This window comes from Alligator sinensis, unplaced genomic scaffold (assembly GCF_000455745.1).
Source record: "Alligator sinensis unplaced genomic scaffold, ASM45574v1 scaffold1204_1, whole genome shotgun sequence".
In the NCBI taxonomy this organism is placed as follows: domain Eukaryota; kingdom Metazoa; phylum Chordata; order Crocodylia; family Alligatoridae; genus Alligator; species Alligator sinensis.
In genome coordinates this window covers 627,520-655,186 of record NW_005842412.1, presented here as the reverse complement: position 1 = coordinate 655,186, position 27,667 = coordinate 627,520, and the positions used below count along the sequence as shown (strand labels likewise).

Sequence of the window (27,667 nt, the reverse complement as noted above, 5' to 3'; positions counted from 1 at the left end):
GAGAGGCTTAATTAAATTGCCTGGAGATCACTTGAATTCTTCCGATGAGATGTGCTGGGTATTCCTTGTATTCGATCTGCACTCTCTCTCTGGACCCATTACAGTAATACCCAAGTGCTTTATTCCTCTGTTATCCTTACACACAGCTACCTCCTCCCCCAAATTACAGGCCAAACCCTCTTATTTCCACAATGTCTGATGCCCTGCTGTGCCTTCTGTGGGCGATGTACATTCCTGAATTAAATCAGCCATCCAATCCACCCCTGATCAGCCAGATACTCTACGTCCACAGGTCTCCAGTCTCTTTGCAACTTCCTCCCCTCCTATAGCTGAACACGCAGTGAAGGAAGTCAGCCCACCACCAAGCCTGCATATTATGGTTTCAAATAAGGCAGCTATTAGCTCCCTGTCAATAAGCATGTTCTTTTGGAAGGGCTGAGACTATTTTTATATTGTGCTATTCATTCATTTTATCTGCTTCTCAATGTTCCCTGTGTCAACAGCCTGGCATGGACTCAGATAAAAGCCACATTACAATGATCATTGGGGTAAGATAAAACATGACCCATTTCATTATTTATAAGGATGTGGCTAAGACTAAGAATAAACTACCATGGTGCGACATGATTAGAACAAGGATGACAATGGCTGAGAAGCCTCTCTGCCCATTAATAATGAAGGGATACCTTATCAGCTTTCTCTAGCTCATTGTGTTAGTGTTTCCTTGTGTTGGGCCAACAGTCTCTTCTCACTGGAGTCGCGCTCTCTGGGATGGGATTTTCTTGGCTACTTAGCATTCAGGTTTCTCCCCCTTTCATTTACATTTACTCGTCTTATTTATTTTTGTTCCAGGGGGCAACAAAAACATGGGAACTCTTATTCAGTTATTTCCCCAAGTTGTCCCTGCATGTTAATGATGCAAACAGTACTTCCCTGTACAACTGCACTTACAGCAAGCCACAAATGAGCTGGCCCTTTTACTCAAAGCCTGTTGTATGAAGCAGATGCTATCAAAGCTCAGAGCTTTAGCCCTGACCTACAAATGTCTGGTTTCCTACATTCCTGAGACGGGCTCTCTGCTTTGCTGCGGGCCATCACTTAACTGGAACATGCCAGGATCCCCCTGCGGGCCGGCTCATGCTGAGAGCTATTACCATCAACTCAGTTGTAATGAGTTTGGTTCTGCCCCCAGTATGGAAAGGTTGAAGATAGGGGCGTACCAATAAAGATTTTCTTGGCCGATACCGATAGCCAATGATTAACCAACCATAACGGCTGATGCTGAACTGATAACCAATAATTAGTAATAGTGCAAGACATTTTAAACTACTGACATAAACAAACCTTTTTTTGTTTGTTTTGCGTTTGCAAACACACACACACACACACACACGCCTCCTGCTTGCTCTGGTCCTCGATGAGGAAGGTGGCGACTGCCTTATTCCCATGCACATCATCCCCTCGCCCACGGCTCCTACCTGCAGTCCCGCTCCCCATGCAGCCATCCCAGGCGGGCAGGGTGGACCCTTGTGTGGACAGCGGTGCCCGGCGCATTTGGAGCCCCGGAGCATGCTGGGGCCTCAGCACTGGCAGGCCCCACGCAGCTGAGCTCCCGAGGCTGCCAGAGAGAAGCCATTTTTACAAAAGCCCAGCAGAGCCAAATGTTCCTTGTGTGGTACCTTACCCCACCTGTGTGCAGTCCAACATCTCCAGGCCAGCTCTGGTGCTTAGGCCCCTGCTGTACATGTAGCATTGCTGTGGTGGCAGCAGCAGGAGCCAGTAACAGTCCCTTTGTTGCTGAGCATGGCACTCTGTGACCCCTCCTTGCTGCTCGCCAGGACCTGTAGTCTACCATGGGCTCGGGCCGGCAGTGAGACACAGGGACCCGACTACATTCACCAGGGTGCTCTGGGTACGCGGTTGTAATTATTGACTACAGTGACCAAAAAAAAGCCAATAGCTGATAACGTCTTTTCTCCTTTTATTGGTGCTGATCCGATACCTAGCCGATGTATCAGTGCACCCCTAGTTGAAGATAGCATTGCTGCAGTCTGAGCACTTCACAGTCCTTGGTACAGCCATTCTCACACACTCCTGAGAACAGGACTATGCGATTATCTCTGTTTCACATCTGGGCAACTGAGGTACTTGGGCAAATCCATCGTCTGTATAACAGATGCAGTCTGGGCATAACCAGAACAGGGGGAACAGAACCATCAGGCCAAAGGAAAATACAGTCAACAAAGGGGATAAAGTGACCACCACAGTTTTCTCTTTTAACCTTTTGTTTTGCTGATACTTTCTGGATTTAGCCTTTTGCTGTTGGTAGCACTCTTGGGTCTGCTTGTTCCCACATGTGGAATTACATGCTAGATGAGCTACTAACTAATGCTGAATACATGGATCCATATCAAGAACAAAAGTTCGGAAAACAAAAGCTGCATCAGACAGCGGCCCCACAACAGCACTCCTGCCCCTGCAGTGCAGGCCTATTGATGTCTAGCAACATAAAAATGGAGAACATGACTGGCGGTAGTCAGCTCCTTGGGAAGGGAGATGTACCACTTGTTTTAGCTTTCTGGAAAACAAGATGTTATAGTAACCTGACTTGTTTCCCCAGTTTCCAGAGACCGTTCTATGCACAGATGCCTCCAGTCCAGTAGTTCTCTCCTTCCAGGAAGTGTGGTTTGAGGAAGGAAGTGTGGTTAAATTAGGGGGCTCAACTCCTGGATACTATTTCTAGCTCTGCCACTAACTCACTTAGTGGCTTTGGGCAATGTGTGAATTTCCTGTACCTCAGTTTCCCTGTCTTTAAAGGGAGGGATTGTGATAATGTCTCTCCAAGGGCTGCTGAGAGGCTTAATTAAATTGCCTGGAGATCACTTGAATTCTTCCGATGAGATGTGCTGGGTATTCCTTGTATTCGATCTGCACTCTCTCTCTGGACCCATTACAGTAATACCCAAGTGCTTTATTCCTCTGTTATCCTTACACACAGCTACCTCCTCCCCCAAATTACAGGCCAAACCCTCTTATTTCCACAATGTCTGATGCCCTGCTGTGCCTTCTGTGGGCGATGTACATTCCTGAATTAAATCAGCCATCCAATCCACCCCTGATCAGCCAGATACTCTACGTCCACAGGTCTCCAGTCTCTTTGCAACTTCCTCCCCTCCTATAGCTGAACACGCAGTGAAGGAAGTCAGCCCACCACCAAGCCTGCATATTATGGTTTCAAATAAGGCAGCTATTAGCTCCCTGTCAATAAGCATGTTCTTTTGGAAGGGCTGAGACTATTTTTATATTGTGCTATTCATTCATTTTATCTGCTTCTCAATGTTCCCTGTGTCAACAGCCTGGCATGGACTCAGATAAAAGCCACATTACAATGATCATTGGGGTAAGATAAAACATGACCCATTTCATTATTTATAAGGATGTGGCTAAGACTAAGAATAAACTACCATGGTGCGACATGATTAGAACAAGGATGACAATGGCTGAGAAGCCTCTCTGCCCATTAATAATGAAGGGATACCTTATCAGCTTTCTCTAGCTCATTGTGTTAGTGTTTCCTTGTGTTGGGCCAACAGTCTCTTCTCACTGGAGTCGCGCTCTCTGGGATGGGATTTTCTTGGCTACTTAGCATTCAGGTTTCTCCCCCTTTCATTTACATTTACTCGTCTTATTTATTTTTGTTCCAGGGGGCAACAAAAACATGGGAACTCTTATTCAGTTATTTCCCCAAGTTGTCCCTGCATGTTAATGATGCAAACAGTACTTCCCTGTACAACTGCACTTACAGCAAGCCACAAATGAGCTGGCCCTTTTACTCAAAGCCTGTTGTATGAAGCAGATGCTATCAAAGCTCAGAGCTTTAGCCCTGACCTACAAATGTCTGGTTTCCTACATTCCTGAGACGGGCTCTCTGCTTTGCTGCGGGCCATCACTTAACTGGAACATGCCAGGATCCCCCTGCGGGCCGGCTCATGCTGAGAGCTATTACCATCAACTCAGTTGTAATGAGTTTGGTTCTGCCCCCAGTATGGAAAGGTTGAAGATAGGGGCGTACCAATAAAGATTTTCTTGGCCGATACCGATAGCCAATGATTAACCAACCATAACGGCTGATGCTGAACTGATAACCAATAATTAGTAATAGTGCAAGACATTTTAAACTACTGACATAAACAAACCTTTTTTTGTTTGTTTTGCGTTTGCAAACACACACACACACACACACACGCCTCCTGCTTGCTCTGGTCCTCGATGAGGAAGGTGGCGACTGCCTTATTCCCATGCACATCATCCCCTCGCCCACGGCTCCTACCTGCAGTCCCGCTCCCCATGCAGCCATCCCAGGCGGGCAGGGTGGACCCTTGTGTGGACAGCGGTGCCCGGCGCATTTGGAGCCCCGGAGCAGGCTGGGGCCTCAGCACTGGCAGGCCCCACGCAGCTGAGCTCCCGAGGCTGCCAGAGAGAAGCCATTTTTACAAAAGCCCAGCAGAGCCAAATGTTCCTTGTGTGGTACCTTACCCCACCTGTGTGCAGTCCAACATCTCCAGGCCAGCTCTGGTGCTTAGGCCCCTGCTGTACATGTAGCATTGCTGTGGTGGCAGCAGCAGGAGCCAGTAACAGTCCCTTTGTTGCTGAGCATGGCACTCTGTGACCCCTCCTTGCTGCTCGCCAGGACCTGTAGTCTACCATGGGCTCGGGCCGGCAGTGAGACACAGGGACCCGACTACATTCACCAGGGTGCTCTGGGTACGCGGTTGTAATTATTGACTACAGTGACCAAAAAAAAGCCAATAGCTGATAACGTCTTTTCTCCTTTTATTGGTGCTGATCCGATACCTAGCCGATGTATCAGTGCACCCCTAGTTGAAGATAGCATTGCTGCAGTCTGAGCACTTCACAGTCCTTGGTACAGCCATTCTCACACACTCCTGAGAACAGGACTATGCGATTATCTCTGTTTCACATCTGGGCAACTGAGGTACTTGGGCCCTGATCCTGAAGGGACTTAGAAGTCCCCAACTACCATTGAGCTCCTAAATCCCTTTACAAAAGCAGAGATTGGCAAGTTGACTTTGGTCACAGAGGACGCCCAAAGCAGAGCAATCTCTTTGTACACCCTCCCCATCTGTCCCAACTCAATTTTGTTCTCTACCTTCCCCTAATCACCAGTCTTTTTCTGTTCCTCCCAGCCTATTTGTTCCCCCTATCCCAAATGTCATCTCTGCACTGCCATGAATTTGTTTTTTCCTCCCACCCCAAAGTCCTGTATCCTCATACTCCCAGTCTTCTACTACTCCTTTCTCCAACCTTTGCCTCCTTCTGAAGTCTCTGTTTACCACAGGCTTTATATTATGCTCACCCAAAAGTTTCCTCTTCCTTCTCCTGTGCATGCCAGACTTTCCCTTCCCAGCTTTTCTCCTCTCCTCCTTAACAGCAAAGACCGTGCCTTTCACCCGCTATTCTTGACACCTCCTCTCCCTGCTTTGCATCTCTGGTGCACCTATTTTCATTCCACAGGTAGCCTGACATTTGCTCCTGGTGCTCCCTTCCAGGTACTCTTTCTACTACTGGCACCACACTGCCTTTTTATCCCACAGTCCCCAATAACCTCCACCCCTCTCTACTTTCAGGAGAGGCTGACAGTTCTATCACATTCCCTACTAGCACACTGGCATCTTCTTTTTCACTGAATCCCTACGTTGCCTTTTCTTTTGGCATCCACACTCTCAAGTCCATCCTCTACCTTCTCTCAGGATCCTGTTCTTCCTTTTGTGTCAAGGATTGATTCTTTTGGTGTTTGACTCTTCTACCCAAGAATCAATCTTTCCCAAATTTCTATGCTGCTCATCTTCAGTGTTCCCTTTCCCAATACTTCCTGTGGTCAGTGAAGACAAGGATAAGTCATGCTCATTGCATCAGCTAAATGAACGATTAAAACTCATGATCAAACCATAATAAAATTTCCTGGCATAGTCACACCGCAAATGGCCACCCATCCTCCATCGTGGAGGTGACTGCAGGATGTATATCATTTAAGAAGTGCTACAGGAGCTGTTTAGATGAAAATAAAATATATGATTCCAGAAGGCATCAGAGGCCCCCCCTCAGCCCGACAAAAAAAAACATTTCCTTCCTAGGCATGGCTTATGCTACTTCTTAAAGCAAGAAGATCTACAAACATTTATTACACAAATTTAAGAGTATTTTGGACTCTTGGCCAGAGTGATACAATTTCACCCTCAGCTTTAAAATAGCCAGAAAAACTGCTGTATTAGAAATACCAACAGCAACAGCTGTGATGCTCAGCTCTCTTGATACCACTTACCGACTGACAGAGAAGCAGAGTATTCCAGATGGTGCTAATTTTTTCTGCCAATACCTGCCTTGTGTTGACTCTATTATTAAGACTTCCTTCAAACTGATCAATGTTGTCACCTACTGTGACAATTTTGTAGCAGTTTAATAATCAATTCAACGATGAAAGATTAGAACTCACTGCAATTGAATCTGCAACCTGTCACAATGGACTTTTTCTTAAATGCTTCTGTAGGTTTATCTTGTAGATTCAGATGAAGGTAATGAGATTTTAAAGACCTATGTAATATTTTATGTCCATGTCCATATGGTTTCCTGTTATGGCAAGATGATTTCAAATATGTCTTCATAAAAAGGGTACAAGTGATAGAAATGACCAGATTTTGATTAAATACCTAAATAGTGAACCCTGTTGCTAATGAGATAGTGACCTAGCAGAGAAAAGTTCCATGACTCAAATTCTGCCTCCACCAGATCCTTGTTACACCTGGTAGCTATTGATAGTTGTTCACTGGCCTGTGTCAAATTAACTGAGTCTGATGACAACAAGTATTCTCATTAGGCATAACATTAAAGCATCAAGGCCTACACCACTGGAGGTAGTTTTAACAAGGAGGCTAAGACCTGAATGGTCCTGGAGCCCGAGCCATCCTGACCTAAAGCCCCATAGGAGGATACTAAAGAGGTCAATGTGGAGACTGTGGACTGTCTGTATGGTGCCAAAGGTCTCCAGTCCCCAGATTTACCAGTCCAGCACCTCTCTGTATTCATTTACATTTAAGAAAGAAAAGAAGTGTACATTGCTTATGTTTGAAAGTTCAGGCATTTACTAAATACAAGGAACAGGAACCCTTCTGGTTATCAAGGTTAAGATGCCCCTTACATGAGCTGTTCCAGAGTCACTAGACTGACTGAAAAACAATTTATTACAAGAGCAGGGGTCAAATGTTGCTTAAAAGTTTGACAGTTGATGTAAATACCTAAGAATCTTTACATACTGTAGTTTAAAGTACAGGCAAAGTCTGTTTAAATGCAAGCTTGTGCAATTTATTTTTACATGTGCTATTTCCAAACAGATGAGCTGGGGCCCTTGACAAGTGCAGCACAAGTATAAGAGGCAGCACTAAACCAGTACTTCAGGAGAGCTATAAAACTACCTGGCACGTGACCAGAGGTTTAGAAGGCTCAGAAGAAGCAGAGAGATATACTAACCACAGATGTGCTCCGTGAGACTGTTTGTCAAGATGTACCGCGGCCAATGAAGTTTCAGGCACTGCTGTTCAGATTAATAGCCGGGGAAGCCCTTCCTTCTACACGACTGTTATTTAGTCCAACTTACTTTTTAAAAACAAATGTGTTGGCCAGGATTTTGAGTGACTAGTGATTTGGGGGGCATTCGTGTTTGGGCCCCAGATTTTTAGAGGATGGACACTCAGCACTTGCTGAAAATCTGACCTCTCCAGAGCATCTCAAATTGTGCTCCTGCTGGAGGCAACCCAAATCACTAGGCATTTGGAAAACCTGGCTTGGGACAAGTCACTTACCCACTGTTTTCACTGCTCCCCTACCCACTTGTGCCTTGACTTTGCAAGGTGGAGCTGTACCCTTCAACCGACAGGAAGGATGTAGGACACAGAGATTACTACTCCTTCATCTGTCAACTTTGCTACTAAAGTTTGTGAATACATTGTCATGTCTTTAAACAGGTGCTGCCATCCTAGTACACAGTGACTACCATACCGAGGAAAAACAAATCTAACAGACCCACAGCAGCTAAAAATAAAAACCATTCAAAACAGATCCCTTTGCTTTGAATTTTAGAGTTCAGGATAATGCTAGGATTTCAACTGCAGCCTTTTTAATACAGATATGAAGGATACCCGCTTTGGTGAATCAACTTACTCCAGCGACGGATCTTGCTTTTTTCTGCTAGATAAAGCAGAAGTCAGATCTAGTGGTTGGGACAGAGGTATAACCGAACAGACCCAAATTTGTGCAGACTGTCTGGGTTGTCAATCATGTGATCTGATGAAAACCACAGGAAGTCCGATGAACAGATGCAAGAACTAAAGCAATAACTGCAACCACAAAAGTTCAACGATATTTTTTCTTGCTCCTAAAGATCAGAAAGACAGCCAGCTACACCTGGCATGGTGCCAGACAAAAAGGCCACTTACAAAATAACAACTCTACAGCACATTTAAAAAACTAAAATGAAGTTCTGACTTAGGCCTTGATGTCACAGCAGTGGGTGATCTCCATGTAGCAACAACATGCAAGCAACGGCAGATGGAGCTGGTTTGAGAGACAATAGGTGTAAATCAGGGGTGTCAGACATATGGCCAAGGGGAAGGATCTGGCCTGTGGGTCAGTGTACTGGACCTAGTGCCATGCATGCAGCAGGCAGCACAGAAAGTTAGTCCATGCTGCATGTGGGACTGGATCGGCTGCACACGTTGCATGCAGCACGGGGGGCTGGCATAGGGTGCGCACTGCATGTAGTGTCTCCAGGTGGTTTTAAATATCCTGCAGTTTTCAGTTCCCCGGCGATCAGCATCAAATAGTCCAGTTCCCCAATGTTCAGTGTCAACCAGCCCCATGCACTGCTTGCAGCAATAGCCAGCCCCAGGGCTTGCTGTGCACAGCCCCTGGCAGTGGCATGGGGTTCATTTTGCCTGCAGCACACAGGCTGGACCCAGGACAAGGGGTCCAGGGCGCAGGCTCCATTGCAGTGCCCGTGTGCTGTGGGCAGTGTGCGTCCTGGGCTGGCCCTGGGAGCTGGTACATGCTACATGCAGTGCACAGGCTGGACCCAGCATTGTGGGCACTTCACCAAGGCTCAGTCCTGGTCTGGCCCACAGACCGGCTCAGAGAGATCCCCGCAGGTCAGATGAGTTTGATACCCCTGATGTACATGGACTCATAGGTAGGTATCTCTGTGTAAATTGTACCAGAAGTGCCTTCTTTGGCACAGTGGCTTCTTTAATGTTTTTCATTTTGCCATGTGTGTCTCCCCCCACTCCAGTGGAGGGGCCCTGCTGACCAGACAGTATGCCATTGATTGCTGGGGAACTGAAAACTGCGGCATATTTAAAACCTCCACCAATTGAGCGGGGTGCAATGAAAAACATTAAAGAAGCTGTGGTGGGGGGCACTTCTGGCACGATTTACAGAGATCCTAACTCACAGGAGGTCTAGGTATTGCTGAGCCGGCCTAGTCAAGTGGATTGGGAGGCGGTAGTGGGGGAAAAGGGTATCAAAGTGCAGGGTTAACTTTAAGACGCACAAAAATCTCTCTCTCAAAAACTGCACACCTTCCTTCTACAGCGGCTGACAACTTGCCACGTAACACATTCAAAAGCGCCCAAGTGACATAGGGGCCCAAGTCCCATTTTCAAAAATGACTCGGGAGCCAAACTCCAGCTGGTTTTCAATGAGAGTGAGGCTTCTGAATCAAGAGAAGCAGACCCCTTTGAAAACGTTACCATTAGCCTCATTCAGCTTGGTAATGGCATGCTGCCAAGTTACAGGCTTGATACTGCCCCAGCTTTTCGAAGTGCTGCATGGGCAGCAGCTGTAGCTTGGCACTCAGCATTTCCAATACATACACGCTAGCAAAAAGAATAGGGGACAGACTCAGCATGCTAACGAGGCCTTGCTGCTAATGCTGCATGCGTCATAACGAACATTTATCCCAACATGGGTAAGCAGTGTACTGGAATGTTAATGCTGAAGCCTATCTAATCACACAGCGTGCGTCTCACAAATGTGCCAACAAACAAGCAGCCAAGGCGTTTGCATGCAGGCAACTGTCTACGTACACTTTTGCAATTCCAAGATGTCATCTCTAGACTTCATCATCATGGTCTCAATATGTGCCAAACTGACCAATCCAAAATAATGCCATGGCAGCACGTTTATCCCTCCTGCACGGGTAGTGACGGAAGTGCACATCAGCTATTTGCAGTGCTTCTCTTTTGCTGCTGACAGAACGTCTACTTGATGTGACTGAATCATGTGTGTGGCATGCGCTACCTCTGCCTGATATCATCTTCATGCCTTTTTTCAGATCTGCTAAAAACCTTATGATGGGAAGTCGTCAGGGCAGAGCAAGGGGAACTCACCAGGCAAAGCACGATTTACATATCTTATTCAGAGGTGTGTGAGGAACGGGGACTATCAGGCTTCATCAGGAGGGAAGCTGAGAATAGAGCGCGTCAGCAGAGTTTGCAGAGAAAAGTGAAAGGAAAGAACACAACAGGGCAAGGCCTAAAAAGGTCCTGCATGGATTATTCTCTCTCATTTAGGCAACAACACAGACAGTACAGAAAATAAGTTTGGGAAACGGGCAGTTTTCAGGGGTAAATCAATCGCCCACCACGCTTAAGTGGAGGTACAGTTAGTAGTTCTGCCACATATTCCTTAGCAGTGCTAATACGAAGATCAATATAGCACCGTCAGTTTACAAAGCACTTTGTAAACCAAGTAACATGCTCCTTATTCCAAAGGATTTCTGATTTAAAGCACCAATTCTCAATTAGGGTGCTGCGGCATGCCACTCATTAGCACCTCCACATGATTCACAAGATAAACCCAGAGATGTCACATAGGAAACCATAGGGTCAAAAACATTCTGACCTACTGTGATCCTTTTGAGTTCTTTGCAACAGGAGTGTTGCTGTACTATTTTTCTGCAACTAAAAAATGAGTGTATGCTAAGCGTTGGCATTTTCCAAAGGGGTTCCCTGTGTCTTTCAAGGGGTGCCTTGAGTCTAAAAAGGTTGAAAACCGCTGATCAAGAGACAAAATTCTTCAGTACGTTAAGATCACAGACATACTGCTGCTTCTTTCATATTAAACTGTGTTACAATTATATCAACATTAAAATAAATACTCAGCTAACATTTGCCAAGGAGATTACAATGGATGCACTGTACAAGATCTGAGATGCGGGGAGTGAGAAAGCTTATATATATGTTTCGAAATTACATAATTTGTTATGTCATACTGCAAAGCCAGCTTGACTAGAGAAACATCCCGACAGCTCTGCATAGATGTCTGCTGACAAAGGCATGGACACAAATTCTGAGAGAGAAATTCTCACAAACGATTGGATTCTTAGCAAGACTTGGTGGGTTAGCAGAAATCCCTGTGCAGGAAACGATTAAATTTGTGTCCAGGGTAGGTTTATTAGCACTGTGACTGATTTAAAATAGTTAGACTATGAGGAATATGTATTATTGATAGCATTATTTCTTGCTCCCTTCTCCATCTGTGAGACAGCACTGATCAATATTAATAAATCCAAACAGAAGCTGCAGGAATTCCCTTCTCTTCATATTGCATCTTTAATCTGCAGGGGTTCTTTTGGATTTACAAATTTTACCAGCTTTAGCTGTTTATGTAGGATGATGCTACCCAACTCTTTCTGTAAAACAGAATTTAACATGATCACGCATTCCTAAGAATACTGAGACTATTCAGCTTCATTTGATGGCATTTACAGAAGCATTTTGAAAATAAAAAACACAAATCAAAAGGTTTGAGCACTCAAGTCTCAAGTTTCAGCCAGTTTCTGTGGGCTAAGACTTACTACTGGTTACCCAATGTGTTTTACTCAAATACCTGGAGCTGGGCTACATGCAACCAGTACAGCTGTCTAGTCGGACCACCAGTCTTGAGGGAGAAGGCAGATACAAGGCAGAGCAATGTCCAACCTCCACCAAATTCCTTGGAAGGGCTTGATCTATTAGACATGCTGGGAGCATGCCTAATGCACACCAACCACAATGAATTCAGTGCAAAGTGCAGCAAGCCAGTCACTTCTACTCAAAGATAAAGCCAGCAGGGACACCAATCATTTGCATAAGAGCTAACAGTTAGAGCACTTGCAAATGGAAGACCAGGATTCTTGGCCTTCCTCAGGCAATCTGAATGCATATTTGCTCCTTCTTCCAAGAAAACATCTTAATCAAGAGCCCATAAAATAGTCTGGGTAGGGCACCCTTCAGCTCTCGTGTTCGAGCTGAACCATTCTGCTGAAAGGAATGCAACTGTCCAGTGGAACATGGGCAAACATTCCTGAGACCTGGACTGGCATCTTCTCTCCCAGATAAGCATTCCCACCACTAGGCTCCCTCTTGTTCACCCTCTCCTTCTGGCTTCTGGACTTTTGCATTCCTTTCTTCATAATGGGACCCCTTTTAGGGTAGAGGTGACTATTCTAGAGCTCAGGGACCACCTTTGGGCCAGATCCAGTCCCTGGCACTACGTCATCCAGCCTATGGGGCTCCCCCTGGTTCTGCAGGCTAGATGGGACATGCAGGGCAGCTCAGGGTTTGATCCCAGCATGCCAGGGCTGGGTGGGGGTGGCATGAGCCCCTGGAGCTGGATCTCAGCCAAGTGGATCTTGGTTGGAATCCATGCCAGGGGTGGTACACGGCCTTATCCAGGCTCCAGGCCACCCCCACACCATTCACCTGGCCTGCAGAGCCAAAACCATGAATACTGATGCTATAGCCTCTTGGTGAAGGCACTCTCCTTGGAAGCAGGACAGATGGGTTGGAATCCCTTCCAGCTGACGAGGGCCTTAAACACAGATTTTTCACGTCTAGGTGAGCACTCTACTCATCAGATTATTATGAAAAAAGATTGGTGACACTAGCAGTACCAGTGTTTACTGTATCCTCCAATTCAGGCACCTACACTCAGAGGGAGTGGAGTTCAAACATACCCCTAGACATACTGTTTCCCATTGGAAACTCTAGACAGCTCTATGCTCAGCATCCAGGCTGTCTGAACTATCCTCTGGGGGTGCCAAAATCTGCTCATTCATTGTACAACATACCTAGGCACTTACTGGTTTCCTTGATTCAACCTGCTGGGGCGAAGTACTTAATTTTTAGGCACAGCAGTGTCCAAATTAAAAGACATCTAATGCATCTCTGGCTCTTGCCCTTTGTGCTCCAGTTTCTCATAAAGCAATTTCCTCTCCCAGGTGTGTCATCATGAGGACAAATACATGCGTGAGTATGAGGGACTCCGGTAGTAAAGTAATGAGGGTCATATAAGTGCTTTAGAAAAGGGACTGGAAACCGACAGCTCATAGACCAGATCCAACCAATGCAGAGCTGTTGTACCTGGCTTCCCAAGCTGGACCAACAGCAGCATCTGATGATGGCAGTCAGGTCATAAGGGGCATTTGGCCTGTTGCTCTTGAAAGGCTGCTGACCCCTGCTTTAGACAGACAGTTCTGATTCAGTCTGGAAATTACTATGTTCCTGTGCAACAAATCATTAACAACAGGCCAGATGTTCACCAAATTCTATGAAACGATGCTGATTTGCATTTGCCTGAAAAGCTGTTTCAAACGAAACAGAGAACTCCGACAGCAGATTAGTGATCACTTCTAGTGAACTGTATGTCTACCTGGAGTAATTCTAAAGCAAGAAGAAAAGACAAGGCAGAGAGTGGAGGTTACAAGGGCAGCCTAATACACTCACCACAATATTGCTAATCATACACAATGTTTTCCACTACAGTTTGCCATATCAATGGGCTATACTTATGAGAATTGTTATTGTTATGATTTGCCTGGCATTGCAGGATTTTCTTCTACACAGCAGGGCATGGATGAACAGACATCTTTCTAGGATGGCAGCTCAGAGATTAAGAGTCAGACGGAAGTCAGGAAAGAAAAATGATTTGGCTGAAAGTAAATAGTGCTAGGGAAGGATGTAATGAAGATGCTACAAGGATATATTGAACATGGCAGAGGCTACACTAGGAATAGGGTTTTCCATATAATAAAAAAGAATGGAAGAATTGATGGACCTGTTTGAGGTCATTACTGAGATCCTTGAAGATACAAGTGAGGTTCTTCATCATACAATGGTGCGAATTATACAGGTGGTGCTACAGGTGATGATAAATGACTTCCTAATGACAGCATACAGGTAATAGTGAAGAGAAAAGTTTCCAAGGCTGAAATCCTGGGAAGCCATCAGGGGCTGATGTAAACACTCTGATTAAACAAGTAGCCAACTACTGGCAAAAACCATAACCATTTCAAACTTCTGTCCTTACCAAAGCATTTCAATTTCATTAGGTACAAAAAGTGATTAACCACTCTGACAGTTAAGTAAACTCCTTTGTCTGATTTTGAATTTAGAGAATTAAAAAGGAAAAAACAAAGTAATCTCTAGATCTGTTTCTCAGTAGCATTAAATATATTGCTACAAACTCAACTTTCTTACTGCACAAATGGACATATAAGCCCATCAGACTGAGAGCGAACCTCTCTTGACATGAAATGAATATATCTGGGTTCCTACATAAGGATTTGCAGAGAATGAACATTCTGTAAGGCAGAGCTTTCCAAACTGTGTGCCGCGACACATTAGTGTGTCGGAGGCAGTGTGTAGGTGTGTCGCACGAAATGCAGAAAATTTTGCGGAAGGGCACCGCGGAGCTCCCTTACTCGCGTCTGCTTCCCTTGGCCCCTCCCCCGGAACTGAATTACTGTGTCGTGAAATGATGCATGTCTAAAAAGTGTGTCACCAACATGAAAAGTTTGCAAAGCTCTGCCGTAAGGAGCTGATTTCTTTTTGTCAGTGTTAAAGCAGAGGTGAATGATTTTACAGCTTAAGCTTCCTGCTCTTCATCCACAACTAGGACTGCCAACTGTTCATAAGTTTACAGACAGTCCAAAAAACAGAAAAAGGTGGGACTAAAAACACCAGTCTAAAGTCTGTAAAAAGGAACCTCTGTAAAAACTAAACTAAACTAAACTAAACTAAGCAACCAGGAGCTTAACTGAAGATTTCTAGGTGGAAAGAAGATGGAGGCAAAGCACTGATGGAGCAGAGCAGTGCCATCTGGTTTCTGAGCAGGAGCATAGCATTCTGCAGGGCTTTGTAGTCCATGGGTGCCTCTGTAGCTCCCATTCCCCACAGCCATGTGCTGCTGCATCCCCATCTCCTACCTGTAACACTTCTGGGTTGCAGACAGCCAAGCAGAAAGCCTTCTTTGAGGGTCTGTGGCAGGATGGGTGTCAGGGCCAGTACAGGCAAGGCTGAGGAGTAGGCTGTGGGGGTTCAGAATGTGTGGTATGCAGTTGGAGGTGTCAGGGTATGAGGGTGAGTAGGGGACCTCTGGGGTGGGGGTGGCATGGTATAAAACCACTGCTGCAGTCAAGCAAAGTTGCTAACCCAAGAATTTTCTATTTTAAATAATAATCTGCAAACTTCTTACTGATAACCAATTTTTTTTACTATGGTTGATGTTAAACCCCTACATTTGGACTCCACCTTTGTCCAGGGCCTGCTAAAAGGGCTGCATTTACATTATGTAAAACATACATTAGTAAAAAAGTCTGGTTGTCAGGTGTGTGCATGTGTGTGTGTGCACATGCGCACACACCCATAGGTGTGTATTATATATTATACACACACACTGAACTGAAGATATAATATATCTTCAGGTAGCCAACTATATATATTTCTTCAGTGGTTTTCAATCTCTAAATATATATACTTCTTCAGTTGGCTACCTGGCCCACAGCCCATCCACCTAAAAATCCTGCTAAAGTTTTACACAACAGTAAGAAGGAAACAAGGCTGCTTGCACATGTGATGAGGGTTTAGTTCTCCCTAAATTGAAATGGTCGGTTTTTAATTGGTGGGATTGTGTGTCAATTAAAAAGCCACCAATTCAATTTAGGGACTTCCATCACTGTGACGGAATAGTGATGGCCCCCCAGCAGCTAATCCCCCTGCCTGCCCTCCCCCGCAGGCTCTGCCAGGAAGAAAGATAGCAGTGAGGGGCCCAATCCTTTTTTTTTTCCTTAGAGTCTGCCCACCTCTCCAGAGGCCAGGGGGCAAGCTGCCAGTGGGCCTAGTCCTTCCCTCTGCAGCAGCAGCGCCCTCTGGGTGGCACGCACCTGCTAGCACCCCACCTGGGTGGTTCTAGGTGCACCACTGCTGTGGAGGAAAGGACCAGGCCCCTCACAGCTCAGCTCAGCTCAGCTCAGCTCAGGGGCTGTGACACCCGGTGGCAGCTTGCAAGGGCAGCCTCCTCTGAGCAAAAAAGACAAAAAAGTGGTGAGTGGCCTGTCATAAGTGACCTTTCTTCAAAACCCACCTCCTCTCAGATATGCTAATCCCAAAGACACTGGAACGATTAAAGAGAGAGGTAGCTAGTTATGTTAGTCTGATGTCAGGCAGAAGTCAGGGTAGTGTCAGATGAAGTAAGCTGTTGCTTATGAAAACTTGTCTGATTTAGCCAGTCTGGAACAGTGGTGCCCAGCCTTCCTTAACATTTGTCCCAGTGCAACCCCACATGCCAAGGATCTGGCCAGGTCTCAGCACCCCCCCCCCCCATGAAGAGCCACGTTATCTGGCCCACGGAACTCCGCACAGGTCTGGAATTTGGCATCGGGGAGCAGCAATTAACATGGCCACAGCACCCCTGTCACCAAATTTCCGGACTCTTAGGGAGCCTGGCAGACTGAATGACAGCTTCGCTGGCCAGATCTGGCCTGTGGGCTGGGAACTGAGCACCCTTGGTCTATAAAGTCCAATTCTATGCTGCTTTCTACATGATTAAAAAAACCCCAAATCTCTGGTGCATGTCGTAAGCTGTTCAAAGAAACAGAATTAACGTTCAAAGGTCCTGAACTGAAGTACCACCAACTTGTTCTGAATTGAAATGAGCAACAACAGGATCACACCGACAGAGGCAGGAAATCAAAAGCTGCATGTGAGCTTCAAGATGGAGAAAGGCTACTGGGTACTATGAACCCACTGAGTTATTAGTAGCATAGGCATTTCTGCAACTGCTGTTCAGTACCTTGGAGAAAGTTTGCAGTGAGCTCTCAGATCCAGAGAACAAGAAGGAATACGGGGTAGTTCAGGACTTGCCAAAGGTTTCCAGGATTTTTCTTATACACTTTGCGCTCCTTTGTTGACCAATGCACATTTTTAGGTTGGCTTCAATATGTACAAAAAGGCACATACTAGATTGAAGCCAAATGCCTTTAAATACAACAACTTCCCCATAACTCAGCCTGAAATTATTTTCTGGAAACCTTACAGGCATCCTGCAGCTGGAGCTTGCATTAACATTAAGTATTTACCTTGAGGGCTGAATGTTGAACACACAGCAGATTTCTGCTGTGAAGCTGATCAACAGGGATCCGGGTTTTCTGTTTCCCATGGAAAAATCCATGGACTTTCCCTCTTACTCAAGAAAAACACAGATATTTCATTTTAATGGAGAAAGGCACAGATTTTGCTCTTTTGCAAAGAGCTCTCTACAGGCTGGCAGAGTTTCATCCTGCCAGGGGCTGGGGGGAGTGGGAGGAGGGTGGTCAGGCAGGTGATGCCGTGTGCATGTACATGGTCGTCAGGCAGCCTGGAAAGCAATTCCCGCAGGTAAGTCTGGGGCGGGGGTGGGAATTGAAGCCCCACAGGGAGGGAGGGAGTTGGGTAGGGCTGGGGGATGCGTGGGGCTTGGGGCCCAGGGCCAGAATGTACAGCCACAGGGCCCCAGCGGAGCGTGGAATGGGGCTGTGCGTGGCTCGTCCAGGGGGCGGGAGGTAGGGCTGGCTCCCCGCTACTGTGCACACTCTCGGGAGGAGCATGTGCCCCCCCCGGATCTGTGCACAGAGCAGGGGCAGGTGCAGGCTGCTGCCATATGCTGGGGCTCCCTGCTAGGATGGCCATTCGTCTGGTTTTCTAGAGGACAGTCCGGTTTTCTGGTCCTCTGTGTTCTACTGATATGAAACTGGACATCTTTATGTCCTCTATTTTTCACAGCTCAGCACCCCCTCCCCCGCCAACACCACTGTGGCCACCTGCAGGAGCTCCCCACTCGGCCCGTTGCCGACAGCACCGCGGCTGCCTGCGGGAGCTCCCTGCTCGTCCCACCACCGCCACTGCCTGCAGAAGCTTGCCGTGCCCCCCCCAGCCTTGGGAGGCAAGCGACATTCATGGTGGTGGGGACAGTTGCATTTAGTGTCCTCTATTCTTGAGGTACCTTGATGGCCACCCTGCTCCCTGCCTGCTGCCCTCCCCAAGGGGCCTCCATGGCTCAGCAGGCAGGACCTGGTGCGGCAGGGCAGAGTGGGGAAGTTTGTTGCTGCTGTGAGCCCCGTGCTGCCATGGTGATGCACCCCCTACCCACCCGGCAGCAGTGGGGGTGGTGTAGGGTTGTGTCCCTCCAGGGCAGGTAGGGGGCATGTCACCATGGCAGCGCAGGGCTTGCAATGACAAGGAGCGTCTCTGCCCAGCCCCACTCTGCCCTGCTGCACTGGGTCCCATCCACTGGGCCGTGGAGGCCCTGGAGAAGGGCTGCAGGGTGGGCTGCCTGAGTCCCCCGCCCCATGCACAGATCTGGGGGGCACATGCCCCCCATACACCCCCGGGAGTGTGCACAGCAGTGGGGAACCAGGCCTCACCCCTGCCCGAGCCCACAGTGGGCAGCCTGAGCCCGCCTCCACTCTGGCCATGCTGCCTGTGGGCGAGGGGGAGCCAGGCTCTGCTCTCTGCTATGCTGCAACAGCTGCCGCTTCCTGTGATCTTCCCAATCTGTGGCCCTGTAGTCCTGCCAGCAGGGGGCAGGGGCAAAGGGCACCAGCAGACCTAGAGGGCTGTGGGTGGGGAATGAGGGCCCAGGGGCTGTGGGTAGGGAGTTAGGGGCACCAGCAGGGCTGGGGGGGCTATGCATGGGGAGTGAGGAGCACCAGTAGGTCCAGGGGGCTATGGGTGGGGAGTGAGGGGCCTGGTTCTGCATCCTTGTGAGCCAAAGGGGCAGAGGGAGCTCTGATTTTCTATGATAAAAAACCCAAAATCAGATACCAGCATTTATAGGTATTTAGAATTTATTTTATTATAGTGATTGAGGCACTAGTAGGCTTCCAAATTGCTTTAAAATTGTAAATCTACCAATAAAACAGTGTGTTCAATTGATAACTATATAACTCTCTCTCCACACACACACACACACACACACACACACACACGTGTGTGTGTAATTTTAATTGTGTATTTGGGGTTTTTTATCAGAGACTTTGCGGGGGGTTTAAATCAGAGAATTTGTGATTTTTTTTATCAGAGAAAATCAGGATCCCTGCTGATGAAAGAAAGCAAAGGGACCAAACAAAAGGACCAGAAAGCTAAAGGGTAGGGCGCTGGTTGAGGACTCAAGGGTCTTGTGTTCAGAATCCAAATTCACCACAAATTTCCTGAGCGACCTCAGACAAGCCACTTAACCCCTCCGAGCCTCGGCTGCCAATGTATAAGAAAATAATGGCACTTCTCTACCTCAGAGGGTGCCGTGATGATAAAAGTCCAGTGCACAATGGCTAGCTACATTAAGGTTTGGGAGGCATATGAATAATCTAAGATAGACAGACAGACTAAATGCATTGCCAATATGTCACAGATGTCTGAAAGAGATTAAATTAATATGAGAGGCAGAGATGAGACCACACTGCAATGCTGATATCAAAAAGGACTTGAATGTCTACTGTAAAATTAAAGAAGGTATTAGGAATAATCTGTATAATTTTATGGATAATAAAGCAAGTGAACATTCTTCCCCTTTGAACCAATACAAATATGCAGAAGGCTGCAAGAAGGATCTGAATTCACTGCCTGTCTTCAGGCCAGTGTGGGTATGAATTCAGGTTCTAAGGCTCTGAGAAGAAAGGGTGCAAAGCCGTCATATCATCCTCCTGATAAGGACTCTAGTGGCACCAGCATCCTCTGCAGAGATGTGTCTAGCCCTTCCAACACTTTGTCATGAATTCACAGGAGGGAAGTTCAGTCCAGTACAGATGCACAGTGTGAGCTTGGAAGTTCGTGCCTATACAGATCATGGCACAAATAGGTAAGTATCACAGGGCGTGTCTACACGTGCATTTATGCCATCTTAAATTTACTGTGCAGTAAGTTACTGCACAGTAGTAACTGTGGGTTTTTCAACTGTGGTTTCACTGGGTTTCTCAATGTAAAAACACAATGTAAATTCCTGGCCTCAGGAATAGGCCAGCGTCGACATGTGCAGGCATTAAAGCACATTAATGCTGTGTTACTCCCCAGTAATTAATTACTGCGCAGTAACTAATCAGTTGTAAATTTGATACCTACATGATGTAGGTATCAAATTTATGCTCAAGTCAACATAGGTCACCATATTTACTGCAGTACGGACGTGCACGCAGTAATTTCGGTTACTGAGCAGTAAATGCACACGCGTAGATGTGCCCACAGACACCAACACAGTTGACAGCTTGAAAGTCGTTAGACACCACAACAGAAAGGGTAAAAGCAGATCATAAACTGGTGCTTCCAAATTTTAATCTCATTAGGTCTGGCTTAGTTAATGCTATGCTACCCTGTCAGAGCCCTGAGCTCAGGTCCTGACCTCTGAATGTTACAGATGCCACACACCTGGCTTCTGTGGAGAACAAGCAGCATATTGACTCTCCTCTTGGTAGCCCTCCTGCTGCGTACCAGAGGACTTTGATAAAAGGACTATTCCTTCCTTGGCCCTGTCAGGATGCCAAGAACAACCTCTTTTTTTAGTAACTGGTGTACAAAAATCTTGTCTCACTTGGAAACAGGCCTCAGGCATGCCCCCACAGCAGCTTTGTGCAACACAACTATGAGTCAACAGTGTTGGGGCATCTCCACCTGGCATGAGCAATACATGGACAGTGCATCCTGGGCTGTCCTGCTACACAGCACTCTGATCAAACTACGCAAGCATGGATGGAAAGTGTCCCATAGCAAAACGATAGGTATTATGAACTTGATGCAGGTAAACCGCTGGCCAGAGGACCTCATGGGTAGCTGTCACTGTAATTAGCCTTATTATTACTATTTATGTTAATCTTCAGGGCTCCCTAGTCCCAGGTGCTACAAAAATACGCACAAGGCAAAGACACTATTGATACATTCAGTGATGCGCCACAGTCTGATGGGGTGGGTTACCAGCTTCAGGTCAGACCCAGGGATAAACATTGCCCTGTATTCCCTATTTAGTCTGCTTTCTAAAGTGCACACGATATCCTAAGTATTCATAAATATTCTGCCTGCCTTCTCAGATACAGGTATAAACTAATTATCTTCTCAAAAGGGAGTCTCATCCTCTTTCCGATTCATTTGGTTTTCTACAAAATTTATATCCATGATAAATTAAACAGCTTGAAAAATAGTTGCAAGGAGTTTTAAATGGGTTTCTCAATGTAAAAACACACAGAGAAGTCTCTGCAAGAAACAGTTGAGTAATGAAGACTCACTATTATATTTAGCCACTTATTCGAAGACGATGACGTCATGCAATTTACTCGGGTTAACTTTATAAGGACAATCAGACATTTGCAAAGACAGAGAAAACAAACTTTGTATAAAAAGACTGACTGCCCTTTTATCTTCAAAGCTGCAACAGCAAAGCAAAGAGGCTTTCACTGCTACTTGGAGTTGAAAGAGCACCGGTATAAAGTATGAGGAATGTTGATTACTGTGGAAATATTTTGTGCCACAGATATCATCTTGTAAGACTGCTCCACCTATGTTAACATACAAACCCATGTCCCAGTGTTTTCCCCTATAAAGAGAGAGATGTTCTGCTACAAGAACAAAATCAGATAAAAGCCTTCATTACAGGCTGGCTCCCACACAAAGACACCATACTCTGCAAACTGGACAAACAAAAATTAGACTGGGGCTGAATCAAGGATATGTGATCAGTAATACAAAATAATTATGCTGCGTGCCTTTTGCAGTCTGGAGCTAGAAGAGAAACCATTAAGTTTAAGGAACACAAGCAATGGTTTATATTTAAGTAATGAGACAGAACTGCACACACAATGCTCCTATTGGTTCATGCTGTAGGTGTGTTGCAAGATAGGAATGCAAACACTGAGCTGACTTTTTAATAGTGAGTTCATAAAAATGGCAATTAAGAGTACTATTATTTCTGTAGACTCTCTTTCTAGAGATTGTTGGATCAGGGAGACACTTCTCTAGAGAATTTAAAAAGATGGGAAAATCTTGCCCTCCTTATTTAAATATTAAATTGGCTCTTTTCTGTTTCTGCTGAAGAATCTCCGACCACTCATGAAGCTTTGAGCCTTGCTTTCCCCCTGGGTCTGTGGTACCTATGACAAAATACAAGGAGTTAAGCAAGTTAGGAGCATGAACCACTCTCTTTAGATGTCACAGTTAAGGGGTTGCTTTTTGGGGGGAAACTGCATTTTGCTTCTGAACCTTGCCCTTTCCTCAGTCTTGAGGCCTTCCAGTCTCACCGCAGAGACCAGGAATACAGTTGTCATCAAGCTCCAAGGAATCAAAAAGGGGGCTTCCCAGAAAGTGAATGCCAAAGTTCAATGAGTTTTCTTCTCTCTTATTCAGTGTGGAGAAGATTTCATTTTCCTAGTAACCTGAAGGTAACGAGTCCCACAGTTTGGGCTGCATGTTTTCCTAATGATGAGGTCCCAGAGGTGCTTTTACTGGAAGCTGGTGCAAAACTCTGATGTCATCCAAAGGGTCCAGCCAGGCAAAGCCCAGCTCTGGACAGCTGCGTATGCCTGGTCCTGCCATGCAAAGGCCCAGAACAACGCACTAAGCTTTGCTGGATGGAGAAATGCAACCCTTGCCCCCAGCCCACCATCACAGAACCAGGCTGACAAACCCCTCCTCGCTTGCATTTCACAACGGATTCTGCAGCAGAGAGTTCTCTGCAGCTCGTTTTGTAGTTTTGCTTTTACATAGTAGTAGCCACAGAGATGAAGCCAAAACTGAACTGATATCCTCCTCCTCCCCAACCCCCCCTTCTTCTAAGTATGTCGCCTGCATGGCGTGCCAAGCCTGAAACATCCTCCCCCCACCCCTCAGAAAAAAAAAAAACACTCAGCAAAACAAGTGTCTGGGAGAAAGCAGAAAGCAGCGGCGCATGTTCCTGAAGGAAGAAGGTTTTTGATTTTATACATTTTAATCTGAGTGCGCCAGACCTGTAAATATTACACAATGATAACAATTACTTACGAGACAGACTTACTGTCACCAACTGTTAACTTTCTGATCAGTGCAGCCTAGGAAGTGGACCCTTATCTGTCTTAAGTTCAGGACATGCTGACTAACACCCCTATTCAGTCTGCAGACCTTTGGCTCTGTAATCTCTGTGAACTGGAAAATGTTCGCTCTGACTGACATACTCCCTTCTTGAGTAACTCAAGTCTCAGCACACAGAACTGTGCTGTGAGACGAGCAGGCTGCCCACCAAAATGCAGGAAATCAAACGGGTTTGTATTGAGGAGCACGGCAGAAATGCGTCATCTCAGCAAAGCCACTTGCAACTTTACTCTGCAGGGCACAGACACAGCAGCTTGGTTTTCACCAAGGGGATCTAAAGGGCTCAAATACCCAGGGATTCACAGGAAAATGAAGGCAGATAATCTAAGCGTGTGCCCCACGTGGTAAGTTAGCTGCAGGGTGGAGTCAGTGGCCCACATGGTAAAGCCCTGGGCAGGGGCTCGCATTGAAGAGGAAAATGGATTTACACCACTGTTGCTTTCTACTTCTCAAAGGAAGATTAAGTCCAAACAATCTAAGGCCAGTTTACTCCTGAAAGTGAGCACCTCCCTGGGCACAGTAAAGTGCTTTAAAATGTGTGCATCGAGTTCACAGCTCCTCCAGCTGATTCACCCTACCTTTCCAGAGTCCTCGGGTAGACCAGCCATGGGTAAGGTCAACCACACACCGGTGCCTGGTGCTGATCTCAGCAAGCTACTAGAAGCGTCTTGTCTTCCCTGTGTCTTTACCTTGGGATGGCTCATACGTACTGGTTATCTCGAGGTAAAAGGCATGCCTTTTTTAAATCAGGGAATACAAGGAATGTGCGCAGGAAGGAGGAAAATATGGAAGTAGACCTATGAGTGGGAAGATGCATTACCCCCGGGTGAGGGGAATTTTATTAGTGAGTGTGACTGAGTCGAATTAGTGAATTGTTCTTTCTTGTATCTCTCCAACACCAAAAGGTTTATATGGTGAAGAGCTGTTTTCAATGCAGAGAAGAGCACTACTCTAAATGGAGGCTGCACTGGCATCCTTTTCACATTGTAGCGCTGCATGGAAACAATTTGGGGCTTCCCTTCTGCTTCAGTACAGATGGAGCTGCTCTGCCACTGCTCACCGTCAGCAAGTTCACCGGGCATGTCCCTAGATGCTATGTTTCTGCCCTGAGGAAAGTGGTATTAGGATGCTCTCAGCTACTGCTGCTGAGTGTTACAGGTCAATGATAGGCACGAGTTGCATAGCGACCACAGTAACAAATCTGCTCTGTGCGTACTCCAGTCACATCTGCTCACCTTGCTGCCAAAAGCTAGTCTTTGCTGCAGTTAGCGGTGTAGGCCAGAGCTAGGTGAACCCAAATGTGAATGATTAGCAAGGAGCTCATGAGCAGAACCCAGCTCTTCAGTTCATAGGGCTCACACTACCATGAGCCCACTCCTCTCCTTCAGTCAGATGGCTAATTCTGGGGGCTGTGCTCCCTCTTCTTCCTCCTGCTCAGGCCTTTGAGATGTCCTGCTTAGGATCTGGGGAACACCAGCTGACCATACCATCCTGGAGACTCACCACTAGACCAGTTTGTATGAGCCATGGGTACCCTATGTGCATAAAACAGCTCTCCAGGGGGGGTTGTGGCCACCTCCCATACTGCAGCAAAGGTAAGGAAGAGCTAGATCTTTGCTGAGCTACAAGGCACAGTGCATGCCTCAACTTAAACAACTAGGGGACCAGGGAACTCCTACAGATTCCCTAAACTGGTTTGTTTGTAGGAACTGGAGCATGTATCCAGCAAATTCACCACATTTCCTTCCTTACCCTGTCAGAAGAACTGGAATTGAAAAGTGCTCGGTTCCCCAAGGAAACAGGGAGGCTGTCACCTGTCCTCAGAAAGAGTGAAAGAAACTAAGGGGAATATCGGGTTATCTGATATAAGGAGAAGGAGACATGGGGTTGTTGGGACAAGGGTTAAATGTGATCAAGAACCTCAATCAGACCTGTTGTGAACCATAGGCTAACATTTATAAATTTTACAACCTTCAACTCAGGCTAAACTCACATGGACTCAAAGTTGGGTGCAATCATTTTGCACAGCTCTATGGCAACTTTGGGACAGCTATCATACATTGCGCAGTCTGCCCAGAAAATGTTCACAGCAGAATCCTGACTACAGCTGCTGGAATAGCAGAGATGGGTAACCTCCCATTTGGCTAAAAAGCAGTCTCCAGCAACAACCTTTCCAAACAGAAACGCATTCTGTAAATCAGCTTGATAAAAGCATTTGCAATGTGTACTGACAATTATAATAAAATTCAATCCCCTGACTGGAATGCAGTTGAAGCAACTATCAGTTGACAAAGTACATTTGTTCCTTATTTTAATTTTTTGGGCAGCTATTGTAAATATTCTAAAGTTTATCTCCGCTTAGGCATTCAGGGAAAAGAGATCTGTATTGTTCGTGGTGGTAAAACATAAACCAAAACTGCAATGAAAGCTGGAATTTTGCTTAGGTATTATAAGTCATATCACAAATTTATTTTAGGTTCCCTGATTTCAACATACACACTGGAGTGAAAAACTGTCAAGTAACAGGAATGGAAGAGTCTTATATCCTATTGTATTATCTAGTCCATCTGTCAACCAGGACAGCATCGTTTCATACAGTGCTTTTACTTCAGTGTGCTGTTGTTGTAAATCTAATTTAAAAGGCCAATACAAAATAGATTTTTAATCTTAAAAATGTCAGAGCGAGAGTAGCAGTACCCTGTATAGTTAGGACTACATGATTATTTTCCTTTCTAACCTCATATTCAGTAGCTTTTTACCCCTCTGTACCTTGTACCCTTCTGGGCTAAAACTCTTGACACACTCAATGATTTTATTTAAAGAAAAGTTAGAAAAGAAATGGTTCAGCCTTTTAGTTTTGGAATTTAAGAGTAAAAAAAAAAAAGGATTTTCTTTAGTATAACGACAGAGAACAATTAATTATTAAAAAGGCTGTGAATCTTTCTGAAGAGTTCTCCAGTCCAAAAGGCTCACAGTAGAAAGCTAAAGTGTAGCATGGCTGTAGTTCTCACAGGGGAGAAGAAATGCCTTTGAACGCTGCTTGAAGTTTTTGCTTTGCTCGGAACCGAGCTGCAAGCCATTTGGAAATAACGTATCGTACATAATGCAGTGCATGTGGCCCGGGGCTCTTCACCATCCCAAGAAAACACAGAGCTAAGAAAGGCTGCATAGTAGGCCAACTTAGCTGCCTAGTGAAGAGCAGCAAATGTAAAGAGCATTTTGTACAATAGCTAGGAGGAAGGGAAGGAAGTCCTAAGAGATGTCATCTTGCTCAACTGTGTGGCTCAAAGTCTGTAGGGGATCAGCTCAGTAGCCTAACGGTGTGGGGAGGAGGGGCAATGACCAGGGCAGCAGCCCCAGAAACAGCTCTTGTGAGGGGGGTGGAGAAAGAGGAGGTACACAAATCTACCCAGTTACACCTCTAGATGGGCTTTGCCTGCTGTTCTCCCGAAGTGTGCAGTGGACAGGGTGTTCTGGGAGGTTGCCACATTACTGCAAAGCCAACAGAGGACTGAAGTTCTGGAAAGCAAAGCTCCTTTTTATGCTCCTTACAAAAAAGCCCCCAAACCAAAAAACAAAACCAAGCAAAAAATCCCCCCGGACTCACCATTGAACGTAACCATGACTTAAATCACATGGGAGACCAATGGTTTGCAGTCTAAGCAAATTTTGTGAAACTAAGACCTCTGTCTGCAAACATCTCCAACCTATTTGTGCATGAGATCACTCAAGTTTTCCATGTTCCGTGATTCTGCTTGGGCAGAGTCCTGCCACCCCTAAATCAAGCATCACAGGGTTTTTTCTTTTGTCCAAGAAATCTAATCCAATTAGTGCCAGGTAACCCTGGTTTGCTGAAATGATATATACGGCTGCATGCTATTTTATATGTGCACAATATGGGGCTTTCTGGACACAGTCACTCTACTTCCCCTGCATTTGTATGAAGTCAGACTAATGACCTTTCTATCTCTATGCAGCATCAGAGGAACTAAGTTTTAAGGCATGCTTAAAATAGATTGGTTTTTTTTAATCGCATAGCCACATCAATGTCGGACAAGCTAGACTGGCCTAAGTGCTATGTAGTGTTCCAGCCGCCATAGGGGGGGAAAAAAATCAGTTTTTCTACCACCTCCGAGCTGATCTTTCTGTAGCACTTTGTGCTTCTCTGGGAAGCTGACTGAGACTGTAGCTTGTGC

The 27,667-nt window shown here is 46.0% G+C and overlaps 1 protein-coding gene across 2 annotated transcripts in view; it reads right to left on the bottom strand.

Moving 5' to 3' along the window:
• Window positions 1–27,667, bottom strand: part of DYM (dymeclin) — a 373,790-nt gene that overhangs the window by 3,365 nt on the left and 342,758 nt on the right. The window lies entirely within an intron of this gene.